Genomic DNA, 17,082 nt, shown 5'->3' with positions numbered 1-17,082 from the left:
GTTGTATAAAGTTTGTTGCCAAATAAAAGTGTATCTAAATTAATATTAATTTTCATTATTGATAATTTGGGATACAGATCATTTCTTGCGTTATTAAACACTATCCAACAAGTAAATGATGGTCGTTTTCTAATAGAAATCCACAAGAACAGGACGTTTCACAGTATTATATCTAAATAAATTACAAGACAGCGAGGTACGTTTGTATCTAAGCGCGCTTAAAAGCACATAAGTTTACTTACTTCCAAATGCAAAATCATTTGAAGCAGAAATTTTGTGCCCGGTAATTTATAGTTTGAAGATTAGTGTAGATGAACAATTTCATGTGGGTTGTGGCAGCTTTTTCCATGAGTCGAGCAGTGTTCGTATATGAGATTTTTAACAAAGATGTTTTTCGTTTCTATATGATGATATTGTTCGACTTAGATTATAAGGCACCGTGTCTCGCGACTAAATCAATTATATTACGTGGCGACTGATTGTTGATACTTTTGTGAAGCGACAGATTTTGTATGTTTCAATTTTATGCAATAGTTGGGCATTTGGTTTCAAAATTAAGAGCTTATATGCTAGTAAATGGAATATTCCAGAAATGTGATGTCTCAGTTTGTAATTTGTCAAGCTGATCGGAATTGGAGTACAAAAAGCCATATAATAGATGTATATTTTAGAAATGGGACAATGTACGTTGATTAAATGTTATTAAGGTTATCTTTTAAAAGTACATTTAAAACATTCATAGCCGTCCAATACACACACATATATATATATAGAGGGGGTACGCGTTTCGACTCACTATCCAATGATCTCTGACAGGATGTAAGCAACACATAAATGTTAAAATATATACCAATTACAGTGACACTGTTCACAATGTGAGTAAAAGTTACATTTTGTTTCAATGTTTATACATGTAGACGCGTCAACATAATGCTATGTAATTGCTTTTGTGTCATGAACCCTCATTCACCTTCACCAAAGGGTGTGTGCGCTTTGGTGATATGGATGGAGGAGTCGGTAGAGATAGAAATTTGTTAGAAAACTGGGTGGAAATTGAGATGGCTAGGCTTGCTAACATGTCTAGCAGCAATTACTGTAACATTGTGCTCATCATTCTTGGAATCATTCTTGGAACGTACATTAGTCAGAGCAAAACGAAACTGGATGCAAGGAAATGTTGACAAGTACGAACTCATGGGAAAGACCATTCCAATTTATTTTCGTTTTAAACAATAAAATATATTTCTCTCCTTCAAATCAATTGCGCAAATAAAAGCATGATGTTGGGGTCCCTTTGGCCGGGTTGAATCACGAGTTTATGGTGCTATAGATTGCCTAAACAGCAAAGATCTTTCTTTTACAAACGTTACGCATTGCAAGCCCATCAAACGTGTATTCTTATAAGCTTCAAAATGTATAATGGAATTAACGATAACTCCAAACTGAACCAAAGGTTTAAAGAAAACATGAACTTTAATTTAAAAACTTTAATGTCAATGATCTCTCGAAAAATATGTGTATATGCCTTAGCATAAATTGTTCCTCTACTTACTTGCAATCAGAAAACTTATTGCAGAGTTCAGTTTGTTTTTCTTTCTTATTTGTTGTCATTTTAATTTTCTCCTTTAAAGATCTAAAATAATAAGCAGCCTGTCTCCACATGACATGAATGAATTATGGGATAGCTAAACCAGTTCACAACTTCGTAAGGCTTTTTCACGATCAAACCTTCGTGAGATTGTAAAAATAGATCCAGAGAAATCGTACATTGTCTGGGGAACTAAAGCATAAACGAGTTCTAGTCGCTGAAAATTCAAAAAATTTTGAAAACCTATATACATACAAAATGATTGACATGCAGACAGTCTTTATAACAGATCTGGCTCAGAGAAGTATTGAGATGGGTTTAAATTAATAAAGTCCATTATTTCTTCCTTTCTTCATTGCAGTCTGTTGCACTTTTCGTGTGAGATTCAGTCAGATTTGAAACACTGTAAAAATCAAAATAAATTAAAAAAAATTATTTAAAAAATCAAAAGCAACGTTATCACATTTAATAAATTAAAATTAAAACACATATATTAATACATCCATCATGGCTCAATCATTAGTAACAATTATCTTTACTTGAAGAGTGAACAGAAATATATATATATATATATATATATATATATATATATATATATATATATATATATATATATATATATATATATCCCATATGATAATTTAGCACTATGAATTAGTCTATCAATGCACAAAGTAGTGAAATTTAACAAAATCTGAGAGAATTGATTCTGTGATTTCAGTGATTTATATTATTATTCTATGTTACTATGCTACTGAGAAATATCAATACATCAATATATTGTGGCAATAGTTGATGTCCTAGAAAACTAAGAACAGAACGTAATAAGACGGTATTAAGAAAAAATCATATCTGGACCATGTATTTGGAAAAGCAATCAAGAAGAAGTAAACGTATATGTGAAAACATTTTGGTGCAATATAAATGAAAGACAGAGTCAAACAGAGAACACTTAGTACATAAAGAATACAAGTTCAGAGAGTATAAAAAAAAACAGTGAACTTTAAATGCTCTATGCGATTTCTATATAATATTAGTACAAATAATGTAAAGAAATAAACCTTTTTAGGATTATTATGTACTTATAGGTAAACTATAGAAAATTATTGCCTAAATGTTTTTTAGGTTTTGTTCAGGCATATTATTTCACATGTGAAACATATATCCTAATACAAGATTATACATGATTTCCATCATTTTGCCATGGAATGCGTGATTGCGTGTGCCAATGAAACTGATATTTGCAGCACAAAGAAAAAATAAACACATGCTCTTTGTGAGCTTGAGGCAAATAACGGAACCTATGTTACCCGTCAGACATAGAAATTATTATTGCTAAGATATCTGACTCATCATCGTTTGCATATGTCCGTTTTAACCAACGACATGTAGAACCCTGATTTATGGTCAGGTATGGTAAGATAGTTAACAAAATATCAAAAGTATTATTTATTTCAACGGATTCATTTCTCCCAAATTAGGAATTCTCTCAAATAGCCAATACACTTATGATCCGTCAGCAAATAAGAAAGGAGGTTTGGAGATCCTTGCGAAGACTGAGTTTAAGCTTCCAAGTTGCGATTCCGAAGCACGTTTAGTATAAAATAAATTTAAAACTATGTTGCAAAAACAACGCTATTCTTTTAAATCATAGTTTCTCAGCTAGCAGAACTGTCGTGTTTTTGTACCACATAAAGTAATATATCCGGTATTAGCGTAGGGAAAGAAATTATGTTTCACCAAACATATGAAAGAGTCATGATAGTAGTAAATGGGGGCACCCTAGCGTCAAGGGGAATTAGCATTACAAGACCCCTTGGGCAACTCTAGCGTCAAGGGAAAATTAACATGGAGAAAAATCGTGGGTCAGATTAGCGTCAAGGGAAATTAACATGGAGAAAAATCGTGGGTCACTCTAGCGACAAGGGGAATTTAACATGGAACTATAGTGTGGGTCTGTCTAGCGACAAGGGGAAATTAACATGGGAATAGAGTTTGGGTTTGTCTAGGGACAAGGGGAATTGAATATGGGATTTTTTTTTTTAAATTTAAATTTAAATTTAAAAAAGGGGCAGGCAATGGAAAGGCTATCTCTTTTCGAGAAATATGGCTGGCCCTGAAAAGGGCCTTTGGGTTTTCTTCTTCTTCTGCTTCTAATTTCTTCTTTTTCTCCACCAAGTTCTTATTTTATCTCCAACACTCTTTCTCTTCTTCTCTTTCTTTTTCTCCTGCTCTTCTTTCTTCTTCTCTTCCTCCTCTTCTTTCTTCCTCTTCTCATTTTCTTCTTCTTTTTCAATCTTTTCGTTCCATTTGCTTATTCTTATTCTTTCCTCTTCATCCTCCTTCTCCTCCTTTATCTCTTTCATGACACCACTAATCTTGTCCTTTACCTTTTTTAAGTTATTAATTTCCATCTTTACACGATGGGGACTATAGGAATAATGGTCTTCAACCAGTCTTATTAACATTTGCTCCATCATTCCTAAGTTGTCTAAAACGTCTTGTAATGTTTGTATTTTGTCCATTTGGTTAGAAGCCATCTTCTTTTTTTATTCTTTGCAGAATGGTTTGAACGACGAATACTATGGGTTCTTATACTTAAAGCGCGTACGTGAAGGAAAACATCCCCCTAAAACGTAAAATTGATCTTACCTAGATCATGACCAAACAACGCGCGAACGTGAAGGAAAACATCCCCCTACTTTTTCATTTCATATAATAAAACCCAAACTATACTTTCTCATTTCATATAATAAAAACCCAAACTATACTCTCCACATACGCTAAGAAACAATAAACAAAATCCATAATCTACTATCCACACAATCTTACGTGAGCGCTTACAAAACCCAAACTATACTCTTCACATACGCTAAGAACAATAAACTAATCCATAATCTACTATCCACACAATCGTACGTGAACGTTTACAGAACCCTAACTATACTCTTCACCTACGCTAAGAAACAATAAAGAAACCCATAATCTACTATTCCCACAAACATACCTGAGTTCTTACAAGCACCAACACACAAACACATACCCTCACACTATCTTAAAAAAGAGTTAGTGTTTATAATCACACTACTCTACCTACACACATTGGCAAATCGATCGTTATTTCTTTTCTAGAGTATTGGGTAGCCCTGAAAAGGGCTGTTTTTTTTTTTGGAACTTCATGGACACCTGGTTAATGGTGGCACCTTCCAGGCCTAGCGCCACATACACATCTTGTCCCCCAGTTACTTTTTACCTTTTTGGGGGAGAGAGCAGAGGCAGGATATGTCGCTTCAGAATCCCAATTTTCGCTCTCTGGGATTCTGAAATTTCTTCTTCTTCTCTCCTTTTCCTCCTCCTCCTCTTCTTTGTATCTTCTCTCCTCCTCTTTGTATCTTCTTTCCTCTTCTTCTTTATATCTTCTCTCCTCCTCTTCTTTGTTTCTTCTTTCCTCCTCCTCTCTTATCCTTCCCTCCTCCACAATGGCTTCCGCCGCCAGTTCATTTAATATGCGCCTGGCATATTCCAGATGCACATGAAGTTCCAACAGTTTCTCCAGTCTCGTGTTCATTTTTGGTGTTGATCAATCAACAAGGGTAGCTGGACTGCCGAACGAGTTTCAATTTATAGTGAAAGCGCGGACGTGAACGAAAACATCCCCTAAAAACATAAAATTGATCTTACCTAGATCATGACCATAAAACAACGCGCCGACCTAAAAGAAACACTCACTCACTTTTTATGCTACCCATCACTATTTTAAAATTTTTTTATAAATCACTTCAATATACTATCCACATACGCAAAGCAATCCAATCTAACCCCAAATTTACACCTCAAACACCAAAAAAAAGACATCATTTTAATCTACTATCCATACCAACTTACTTAACCACTTACAAACACAAACACATACCCTCACATTTTTTTAAAAAAGAGTTAGTGTTTATTTTCACACTACTCTACCTACACACATTGACAAATGGATTGTTATTTCTTTTCTAGAGTATTGGGTAGCCCTGAAAAGGGCTGTTTTTTTTTTTTGTTTGCTATGGCAATCTTTTAGTTTCTAAGAATGCGATGTCCTCTGAGGATAGACTTTCTGGCGATAGGTCTGCTTCTTCGGAAAGAGAAGAAGAACTCTTTGGTGTCGATACGACAATCGACAAAGCCTCTGTCAGCTTCAGGTTCTTGTTGCTGCTGTTGTTGTTGTTGCTGCTGTTGCTGCTGTCTCTGAAGTCTGTACTTCTCTGTCCATTCTTCTTTTTCCCTGTTCATTTCTTCTCTGAAAAGCTCTTCTATCAGGTCTTCAGTGATTTTTAACATTCTCACATTCTCTATTTCTTCTGGCTTCGGTATCAGACTGTGTCTGACCCTATGCAAATTCACGTAGGCTTCGTTGAGCTTAGCTAGTTTGGAACACATCTTCTTAGGAGGATGAGTCGACAATGGATGGTTAGACTGGAAACAACCCGGTTCTTAATGTCAAAGCGCGGACGTGAAGGAAAACATCCCCCCACACGGTTTTTGAGTCGCAACGTTTAGTAGTGTCATGAGAGGGATAGTAAGAAATGAAAGAGCATCAATCCAACATTCTTATAGCTAAATAAAAGACAAAGGCATTTTTTTCAAAACACAACATTTTTTATTCAAAAATCACTTAACACTAAACAACAACTCTAACATTTTTAACAATAATCCAACAATATAACATCAAACAATTTTTTCAAAACACAACATTTTTTATTCAAAAATCACTTAACACTAAACAACAACAACTCTAACATTTTTTAACATTAATCCAACACTAAAAGTTTCTCCACTAGGTAAAGAGGGATAACAGTCTTCCATGGTTTCTAGTAATCTAGGATGACTTCTCTCAAACTGTTGATTTCTATGGTATTATCGAATTCTGCATACAGGATGACGTTCACCGTTTCATCAGGGTCTCGGTCTTTAAACTGAATTTCCACACGAATCTGGCCGGATTTTATAGGGTGGAAATGTCCCTCGTCGCTGCCTTGGTCTGGAGTGAAATCGAAAGCCCACAAAGCGTAGCCTCCTGCATAATCCTCGTACGTAATACCGTGACTGGTATTGGTTCCTAACTGTCCGGTGGCTTCGTACAGGGACAAGTACGATCTCAAGTAATTCTTCTTGGTAAAGTCAGGTTCGATAGGTCGGGTACACAAGGTCTTGCCATCGCGACTGACTTCGATTTTGGACACGCCAAAGTGTTGAAAGTAGAAAAGATTTTTTTCGGCAGCTCCGTTGAAGGCTGTATTCTCGACGATACCAACGATCAAACGTTTGGGTAACTGTCCTTGGAACAGATGATCTTCGATCATTTATCGCTGTCCCTTGGGAATGGTGAAGGTTTTCACTTCCACGCGTCGTATGGGATACTTGGCAGTCGTTCTGCTCAACGTCTGACTGATGTCGTTTCCCACTTTAGGTAACACTTCCACACGGCGTACGTAGAGTCTGGCTTCTAGGATTTTGGTTTTGTAACCGTCACTATCAGCCATCAAATGGAAAGCGGCACTGCTACGATTCAGTCTCAGGCGGACATCCACCCCGTTCAGCAAATACTTTTCTTGCAACCACATGTCCAAATGCAAACGATCCATCAGTTCTAAACTTGTGTCGGCTCCCGTGATTCTCTTTCTTCGTTCTACAAATCCATCATTGTTGTCTTTCTTTTCATCAGTTTCCAATATTTCAAACTTGGTAGGTTCGTCAGCTTCCCATACCACACAGGCATTGAGATGAGTGTTCTTGGCATCTATTCCGTACGTCAAGAGATTTTCCAGGTAGGCACGATAAGGGTAAGTATCCATGCTGCTACTGACCAGTTTGTTATTCAAGTACAAGTCCACTCCACTGAACAAGGAATGCATGAAATTGTTGACGGGAGCTACTGCTGCATCGTCTATAGCACCTCCAGTCTCATCTAGAATTTTGACTTTCAGGTACAAGTAACTGCTATTCAGATCGATGTAACCTTCGGGCTGTCCTTTGATTTCAAACTCGATGGGAGCGGAATCGGTCAGTGAGGAGACGGGGTGAAATTCCACCCACTGGGATTCTTGCATCGTCATCATCGTGGGGGGGGCATGGCAAACAGATCCAGTTCCGTCTTGGAACAAGCGCAAGATTCTCGGTGCATCATTTTTTTGCCTCTTTTTTCAATAGTCGAAAACGTCTAAGTCTCGAACGGTTCTTCTTTTCTTGGCCTTTCTAGCTTGAAGTCTGGTGAAAGGGTGTTTTCTTCGTCGTCTCTTTCTGCCTTGTCCTCGCTGAATGCCTGACTCGGTAGCGTGCAGGGCATTTATAGGTGTTTCTCGGTGACCCAAAATGTCTTTGCCCGTTTGCAGCAAGACATTTGTGCCTGCCCTCATGAAGGCTTCTTTAGGGTTTTGTTTGTCGATGATGACATTTTGGAGAAATTCTTTGCCTTGCGTCAGTTCCGCATCTTTCAAGGCGTGCAATCCGCGTGTCACCATCGGTTTCAACACCGGGGCCACCGAAAGAAAGGCCGATTTTAACATATCTCCTAAGCCGTGTCCTCACTGTTGAGCAACCCCTCGGTACACTGGATACATGACTTAAGAGTCGTGAGAGAACCGTTTTCGAAAATGGAGTTTCACCGTGACTTTTCCTTTGGTGAATGGAATATTTTGTCCCAGATCTCCTTTTATAGCAATGTTGACCGTGTCCAAATACGACTTACTGACAGGCAAATAGTGAGGATGGACAAATTCGCGGTGGACGTGGTAAGTGTTTCCTCCTTCCTCGTCAGTGTTCGTGGCAGAATCCACTTTGAAAGGAATGACACGCAGTAACGGTACGGAGGTGTGTCCCACCACGTTATACTCCACCACATCGGAGTACACAAACATCAAATTCAGTCCTTGGTTTAGTTTTACCGGGGCACGAAATAACTTGGTAAAAGACTCGTTGTCGTAAACGATGGGTAATTCGCTTTTCTTCATCATGCTCATTCTCAGGTTCATGTCTCCGCCCAACATGTCATACAATTCAGGACAAAATAAAATGGACAGGATTTTACTCCGTTCAAATTTCATCAACAAGCGACGAGCTGCTTTGTGGTACTCCATGGTGACACTTTTGTTGACATGCTCCAAAGCTTTCAGAAAGACGGCATTAAACCTGGAGGCTATGGTGCTGACCAAATGTTGACCACTAAAATAATAGCCTGGGGGAATGAACAAGTGATAGGTGGTGTACTTTTGTGTACGGGTTTTCTTGTCATATTTGACATTGCTATCCATCCACTGTCGCATTTGCTCGTCATGAACTTCCACATCAAAAAAATTTTGATTGGGAAGGACATTGAGGACTTGGGTCGGGTGAATGATTTCTACTAAAGCTACTTCCCAATGGGCTTCGTGATCTAAGGGGATGGCCTGAGGTAATTTGGCCGTGTAACAGCACAACGTGTTCTTGGGAAACACCTCCATGGAACTGTCACTGGGTAAAGTTAAGTAAAATTGGTTTTGGTGACTCATAATTCCAGAGTTCTGTGGCTGTCCGAGGGGTTACTGGACGTCAGAGGCGTGTCTCCGTCTAAAATGGGGTTCTGGTTGTGATTGAAGTGGTGACTGGCACTGGCACTGGACACAAGGTTCCCGGGGTTCCCGTTCGAGGTGAATTTCAGGGAGGGATTAGGAAGCAGGTAACCGATGCAACTGCTCAATAAAATGGTCCACAATTGTTTGTCTCCTTGTTGCAAACTCAAATTGGCGATGGCTGCCCCGATGACACAATACACCACGAAGATTTGGCAGAAAAAGACGATTTGCGTTTTAGGCACACGTTCTCCACACCACACCCACAAGGGTTGTTTTTGTAAATCTTGCACAGAAGAACTAGGTGAAGGAGGACTGGTCGACGTAGCTGCGTCTGCTGTGTGAAAGGGCATGATGGTCACTTCTTTTTATAGTCGATGACTTGCGAAGCGTCGATCCAAGAATCAAAACTGGGTGGATATCCTTTCCAACGTACTTTGACTTCTTTGACACGTCGTTTGCCCACTTTACGGGTTCTGCGTTCGAGGATGCTTTCGATGTCGTACACGTCGTCCTCTTTTTGGTGACACGTTGTAACTCGGGTAAATAAAACGTTCCTTTGAGCACTTCTCCGTTCATGTCTTCCAATTTATAGACGGCAGGATGACGGCCATGCACTCGTCCAGTGACGCGAAACAATTCGGTCGTCCAGTTAGGTAAGTAACCTTTGTCGAAAGTGCGTTTGGTTTTGCCAATGCGCACCCAATCTCCTACGGCCAACTCTCCACTTTTCTTGGAGACAGCCCTCGTCGGGGACGTACCAAACAGGCGCTCAAACACCAACACTTCGTTCTCGGGAGTCACGTCTTGCGGGGCACGTCCGATGCTTCGATGGTAAGTTTGGTTGTACGCTTGCACCAGGTGCGGTAAGATGTCGATGTACTTCAGAGTGTGGTGATGCGTAAAATATTTCCACATGCGTTCTTTCAAAGTGCGTTGAAAACGTTCCACGATGCTGGCTTTGGTTTCGGGATTCTCGGTGGTAAAAAAATGAATGTCACGTTTCTTTAATTCTTTTTGGAAAGCTTGGTTCAGAAATTCGGTGCCTTTGTCCGTTTGCCATCGAAGAGGGTGACGACCGCTTTGTTTCAACACCCGTTGCAGGGCTCGCACTAACTCGCTGCTCGATTTGGAAGTCAAGGGCACGACCCAGGCAAATTTGGAAAAGACGTCGATGACACAAAACAAATATTTGTAGCCACGATTGTAGCTGGCCAAATGAGAGACATCGGCTAAATCGGCTTGCCATTGATGATCGATGCCTTCTACTCGGGTGCGACTTCTGGCAAACTTGCGTCGAATGGGTTTGTGTAAAGTGTAGGTAGCTTGTTCTTGTAACCATCGTTGCACTTGAGGTAAACGGAGACTTTTCAGTCGCGTTTTGGCAGCACGATACAATTTTTGAACTCCTGCGTAACCTGCAGGATGGGAGGGATCGTAGTAAATGCTGGCTAAGACTTTTTCCATTTTTTTTGTGTTGGTTGGTGTGTTAATAAGACACCCACTCTTGGAGGATGCTACTCTTTTTCTCTTGGGGTATTTTCTTGGATTGCAATGCTTTGCGTGTGCGGCCAGCAATAGGTGTCGAAGAGGAGAAGGATGTCTGAGCGGGGGATATCGGTTCTTGTTTCACTTCTGTCTTCACTTCTGTCTTCACTTTCTTTTTCTCTTGTGAGAAAGAATGGGTGGCCATCATCTTTTTAATCCATCCAATTCTGGAGGTAGGTGGTGTTGTTAACTTGCGTACTTTTTCTGGTGGAGTTTGAAACCCTTCCTCTTCTTCTCCTTTTTCTGTCTTGGTCACGGGTACTGGTGGTACTGGTACTGGTACTGGTGATGGTGCTGGACTTTTCATCAAGGTCTTAAAATCTTTCAGAGTGGGTAGAGCTGTTTCGTCTAAAGCTTTCTGGTGAAAGAGTTGCAGTCGTTGCAAGAGTTGACCGTACTTTTGCGATTTTTCTGTTTCGGACAAATCTTGGCGATCCATCAAGGACTGCAATTCGTGTTGTAACTGGGACATCTCGCTCAAATGGGGGTTGGGAGGTAAATGCGGGGTGTGTTGTTCTTGCCACCGATGGTATTCCATCCATCGTTTGTAAGGCACTAAAGCTAGTTTTCGTCCTTCCATGGGGTTGTCAGGGGTCGATTCTGAGATCTTGGAACTTCCGAGGCCTTTTTATCTTGCTCCCACCAGTCCTCCCAACATGGTTCCCAAGACACCTTTCAGTATGGGGCCTAACAAGAGAGGTAAAATACCTCCACGTTGCACTAACATCTTCTTTTTTTGACGAATGGGAATTTTCTTTTGAACCATTTGGCGAAGAACGTGACGATGTTTGCCTAAGCATTGTTTCTGGTGTTTGGACAAAGGGATCGTGCCTTTCAAAACGTTCAAACAACATTCGCACACGGTATCGATGACCTCTTTGGAGGCTGTTTGAATGAGTTTTTTTCGTAGGGGTGGAGAAGCTTTGGACAGGACAGATAACATGTCCCCATGTTTGGCTAAACGTGGTGGCAGTCCTTTCCTTTTCTTTCCTTGGGGTTTTCTGGAGGGTGACATCTTTGAGTCTTCAGGAGCACCAAAAAACATTGATACCCGACTTGGTCACACACCTTTTTTATACTGGAACGCGTCGCCACTGATTGTCTTGACGTCGTATTAGTTTGAGGACAGGCATGACACGTCGTGCAGGGGTACGTAACGGACTAAATCGAGCCAGTTCTTGCTTGGACAAATCCAGTAAACTTTGTAACATGCCCGATCTTTCTTGAACTTTGATTTTGGGAGAAGGTACTTTGTGAGCAGCAGCCACTGCCGCTAAATTGGAGGGTCCTGCCACTGGGGAAGTTCTTTTGAGGGTCATGAACGGAGAAGTTCTTGGTGTGATCAACGTCTCCAAGTACTCTTCAGTTCTGGGTGTCATTAACGGAGAAGTGGACAAACGTGAAGCTGCCGGAGACGCAGTCACCGCCGTGGCAGGTCGTGGTTTGCGAGTGTAAGGTTGCGTCCTGGCCGAAGTGCTTCTCTTGCGACTAGTTTTCTGTGGACTTTTCTTTTTCTGGGGGCTTCTTTTCTTTTTCCGGGGTGGTGGTGGTGTCTGCTCAGAGGAGGGTCCTGCCACTGGAGAAGTTCTCCTTGGGGACCTGGTCTTTCTCTTCTTGGGGCTTTGTTGGACTTTTGTCTTGGGTATAACTTTGGGGGCGTTAGGATCCCATCTTAAGAGTGAGCGAATGATGACCCCTCCTAGAGTACCGCTCCCTCCAGGTTTCAAAATGATTTGTTTTTTGGTTTGAGTGTCGATGCGGGGATCGGCCAGTTGGACCAAAGCGACTTTGTTTCGATCAAAAAAGCGTTTGGTTTGATGAGCAATCTGAATGATTCCTTGGAGTAATTGACGTGCCGTCACCGTGAACCATCGTAAGACTTCTTTGACACTAGCTTCTAAGACACGAGCTCGTGTTTGTGGATTTTTTTCTCGACTGATGCCATACAAGGCACGAATCAATTTGACGGGAAGATGCGACTGAAGGGACGTCATGTTCGCACTGTGTGAGACAGACGAAAAAGGGTCTGAGGTTTTGATAGATCTTTTTATGGGGAGTGAAATGAAGTCGAGGACGGAGACGTGTACAGGACAGGCCCTCCGTCTTGGCACCAGTGGTGAAACAAGTGGGTACGAAATCGCAAATCCTCGGGAGTCGTAGGTTTCAAATCGACGAGTAAATAGGCGTGTGGCGTTTGAGTGGCATCGTCGTACGCCTGAGTCAGCCAAGGCGTTCCTAACTGTTTGGCTAAGACTTGCACTTGCGATTTATCTCGAGGGCTTTTAAACAAGACCACGTAATGCGCATTGAGACTGATGGTGCGATGGGCTTTACTTTGTTGAAACAAATTTTGGGTGATGTAAACGACACTGGCATTACGGTGATGCCCTTTGCGCGTGAACCACAGTTTAATTTCTTCTTCGTCTTCTCCTAACATGTCGTCGAAAATGACCAAATGGGTTAGACGGGAGTCAGAGACGATGCCGTCGTCTTCTTTAGGAATGCCTTCCACAAACACGATGGAATCGCCTTGACTTTCTCGCAAGAGGCTGTACGCCGATTGCCACTCTATGTAACACCACACGATCCGTTGAGGGGGTCGATCGATCAAATGATGTTTATGTTCGATCAAACGTTTGACGAATTCAGTTTTGCCAGAACCGCTAGGTCCAGCAATGAGCATGTTAAAGGGATGGCGAAGATACAAAGCCTCCCAACTGGCACGATCTAAGTGTTCGTCGATGACTTTGACAGTAGAGGAAGAGGAAGCAGAGACAGTAGAGGTAGCCATGGTGTGAGGAATGTCACTTGTGACACGAAAAAACAAACAAGACAAGAGTTTATATACTTTTTCAGAACACGTTTATTGAATGTTTTTTTCAAACATGAATACGAAAGACAAAAATACATAAAAGCCCAAGGCTTAAGTACAAGAATAAAAGGCACATGAACGTGGAATAAAAAACAAGTGTCTGTACAACAACCACACGTTTTGGGTAAAGTTCTAAAAAGTTCTATAGTAGGGGGTAAGGTCACACAAGTGTCCTCCCGAAAGGGTCTTTCAGGCCTGTCCACGACAGTCCTGTCCTGGGTGACGGGTTCTTCTGGCAACGTCACTAACACAGGTTGAAAAGTAACTTTTTTCCTTGAATAACTCTCGTGCATACTGGGCCACCTCTTGTGTCCAAGCCTCAAAACCCTGGTCTCGGTGATGTCCAACATTTGACTCCTAACCAATCTGGTTTCTTTTTCGTCAACGACATGGTAAGGTACTTCAATGAACAATGAACTATTGGTCTTGGACGTTGTCCCTTTTTATATGCTGACCAATATCGATGTGACCGTACGGCAATGTAAAGTGATTGCGAAGTCTCACTCGCTTCTGGTACACGATTTGATAGATTTTTTCCAGGGGCCGACTGACGATGTGGTGAGTGGGTAAACGTACAATCTTGTTCGGTTCATAAGTGGTCACTTTAAAGTTTCCATCCTCTCCCGATTGCAAGGCTTCTTTCAATACCCCAAAGTTGACCACTCGACTGGTACGATGATTCAGAGTCAGTCCTTTCACTTTGCACGTCGTGTGCACTTCTCCTTGTTTGTCCCGGTATTCGTAGCCGTAATTTTTGGGACCACCACTGACGAAACTTAGAATCTTGTCGTCGGGATGCTCGTCTGTCCAGGCTCCTAAACGGTCTCCTTCGATGTCAGGGTCCTGTTGAATCGGGTGATGGATGTAGATGCAACTGTCCGTGTCAAAGTACAGGACGCGTTCTTCTAACAGTTCTAAAGCTTCGTACAATTTTAAGCGAGCATGAGCTGTCACGTAAGCCGCAATGATGACATTTCCAAAAGGGTCGTCTTGTACAAAGTCCAGATCTTCTTCGTAATTGACCAAGATCAAATCCTCGCGAACGACGTCCACGTGTTTCATGTATTTGGTTTTGTCGTGAATCATCTGGAAGTAGCGGCAAGGTTCTGTCAAATATTCCGTCTTGGGTAAACACGGTCGTTGTGCCATTTTACCCCGCAAGCAATTTAACATCACTTTGGCAAACGATCGCCTGCCTTCGTTTTCTTCGATGTGGTCTAAAGAGATGCCTTCTTGTGCGTAGTATTTCTCTTTGAATTGTATTTGGTCTTCGGGAGTGTGACACCAGGAAGGATAGCCGCTGTCTTCTTGTTTCAGTTTCAAAAAGGCATCCACGTAGTCGGCGAAAATGCCTTTCTGAGTAGGGTCACCCTTGTGGTACTGTTGTGTCTTGGGAAAGTGGCAAATTTCGTACACTTCTAACAGTTGGTATCCCATGTCCAGAGCTTTGAACAATTCCACGCTGACCCAGGTTCCCGTCAAGGCACGTTCTTCCTGGCTGTGATGGCAAGGTTGGTCATGGTTGCACGTTTCGGCACAAGTACGGCACAAGGGAAACATCAGTTTGCCTTGACAATGGTGAGGTAAGACGGGATGGTATAGGTTCGTGGGAGGCAAAACTTTACACTTGATCAAGCCTTCGTATTGTCGAATGTTTTTCAGGTCGATGTGTTCCGTGAACAATTGCGGGTGCCCTACAGGAAAGCGACAATATTTGCACACGTAGGGATACAGCGAACACACGTCCAAGTATTTGATTTCTTCTCCTTTCTCTTCGTCGGCTTGGTACAGCAAACAGGTGGCATTGGTCCTTCCTCCGTACAAACTATCCCTCGGGTTCAGCGGGTCCATGAACTGGTAACTTTCCACGAGGCGTTTAAACTCGGGATCGGTTTTCATACGGTGATCGTACTCGTTTTCCCACATTTCAACCACTTGGTATCCTTCCTGTTCCAACTTAAGGCGCCGCTGACAAGTGTCCTGATACAAGTCTTCCATGGTTCGTTGTAAAAACTGATTTTTAGTGCTACGATCAGGGTAACAGACGGGACATCCGTGAAATAAGCAACCGTTAAACTCGTACATGATCTTGGGGTTTTCTAAGTCCCAGCCATCTACCGAATACGTTCCGATGGTCTTTTCGCCTCCTCCGTTGCGGGCATGCTGAATCCATTTGTCTTCCTTGTCGCACAAGTAATGTAACCAACGTAGGGCTTTGACCGAGTATTGACGCTTGACATAGTGGGTCGTTTGAGGACTGATGACAGCCACGGTGTTTTCAGGCATGAATCGTTGGCGGTACACTAAGGAACACGCTTTGGCAATGGTGCAAGCTTCTTTCAAAGGATCGACCCCTCCGTGTTCCATGAACAGTTCTCGAAATTTTCCACAGCAACGTCGTAAAATGTCCACGTCGGAACGACAATACTTTAACATTTCTTCCTGAAAGTCGAAGGGGTCAGAGGCATGAGCCTGGTACCAAGCGTAGAAAGCTTCTCGTTGTTCGGTACGCATGTTGTCGGGGTCGTAATAGTGAGCCTCAGGTAAATGGGGTAGAACGGCATGTTGATTGGCTTCCGTATTGAAAAAGTGTGGAAAGTACCCTTTAGCCATTTCTGTCATTCCAAACGTTTTAGGCATTCGACTCAAAGGCATGGCCAAGTAACTCGTCGAATCTTTAAACTGTACTTGTCCCACTTGCATGAAAATGATTTTGGCTCCGTTCAAAGTGACTTTAGGACGTTCGGTGCCTTGTTCCGTATAGTATCTGAGAAGAAACTGTCCATCGTATCCGGAGAAATTGTGAGCCATCACCGTGGCATGACGATGTTATTCTCCGTAACGTTCGATGTCCTCTTTGCTCCATGTCTTGTCGATGGGGTCTAAGACCCATTGGGCAAAATCGGCTAACGTGTTTGGTCCTCGAAAGATTTTTTCACGTCCTCCAGGAATCTTGCTGCAGTGAGGGCAATGACTGAAGATAGGTTCTTGAATGCACTTCTCGCACGCTCGATGAGCCACGCAGAAATTAGGAATGTGAATGCCAGTCTCTTGCATGCATTCGAAATCGAAAAAGATGAAATTGCCTTTCTTCTTGTGACCGTCCTCTTCCTCTGGTGGGGGTTGGTATTTTTGCACGTAACATTCGTGTTCCAAGTCCACGATGTGGTGACAAATGTGACATTTTTTCTTTCCTCGACATACGTGTGCCTTGGTACTATTGGAACGTATGCCTTGTCCACACGTAGGGCACAATCTCAGGAGTTGACAAGCACATTTCTTCTGTGAACCTTGTGTTTTCAAATGTTGCTGGTAACAGGTAGGGCTGACAAACGTGCGCAGACAAGTTGAACAAGGCACTGGTTCTTCGCTCAGACAGGGTGGAGAGGCCAAACATCCTGGGCATTTCCATCCACAAGACTTGTGTTGCTCTCGATTGTTATAACCATAATCACATTTCTCACAATAATAACTGTATCCCAGGA

At 41.9% G+C, this 17,082-nt stretch overlaps 1 long non-coding RNA gene across 1 annotated transcript in view; it reads right to left on the bottom strand.

Moving 5' to 3' along the window:
• Positions 1 to 1,192: 1,192 nt before the first annotated feature.
• The window catches only part of LOC149792022 (uncharacterized), a 30,828-nt gene continuing 14,938 nt past the window's right edge, over positions 1,193 to 17,082 (bottom strand). The window contains exon 4 of the long non-coding RNA XR_016423251.1: positions 1,193 to 1,991. This is a non-coding gene — a long non-coding RNA (uncharacterized LOC149792022). The remainder of the gene's footprint in view (positions 1,992 to 17,082) is intronic.

This window comes from Sinohyriopsis cumingii, chromosome 9 (genome assembly GCF_028554795.1).
Source record: "Sinohyriopsis cumingii isolate HCF-2022 chromosome 9, ASM2855479v2, whole genome shotgun sequence".
In the NCBI taxonomy this organism is placed as follows: domain Eukaryota; kingdom Metazoa; phylum Mollusca; class Bivalvia; order Unionida; family Unionidae; genus Sinohyriopsis; species Sinohyriopsis cumingii.
The sequence above is the reverse complement of the archived record's forward strand: the minus strand, read 5'-3'. Positions and strand labels throughout refer to the sequence as shown.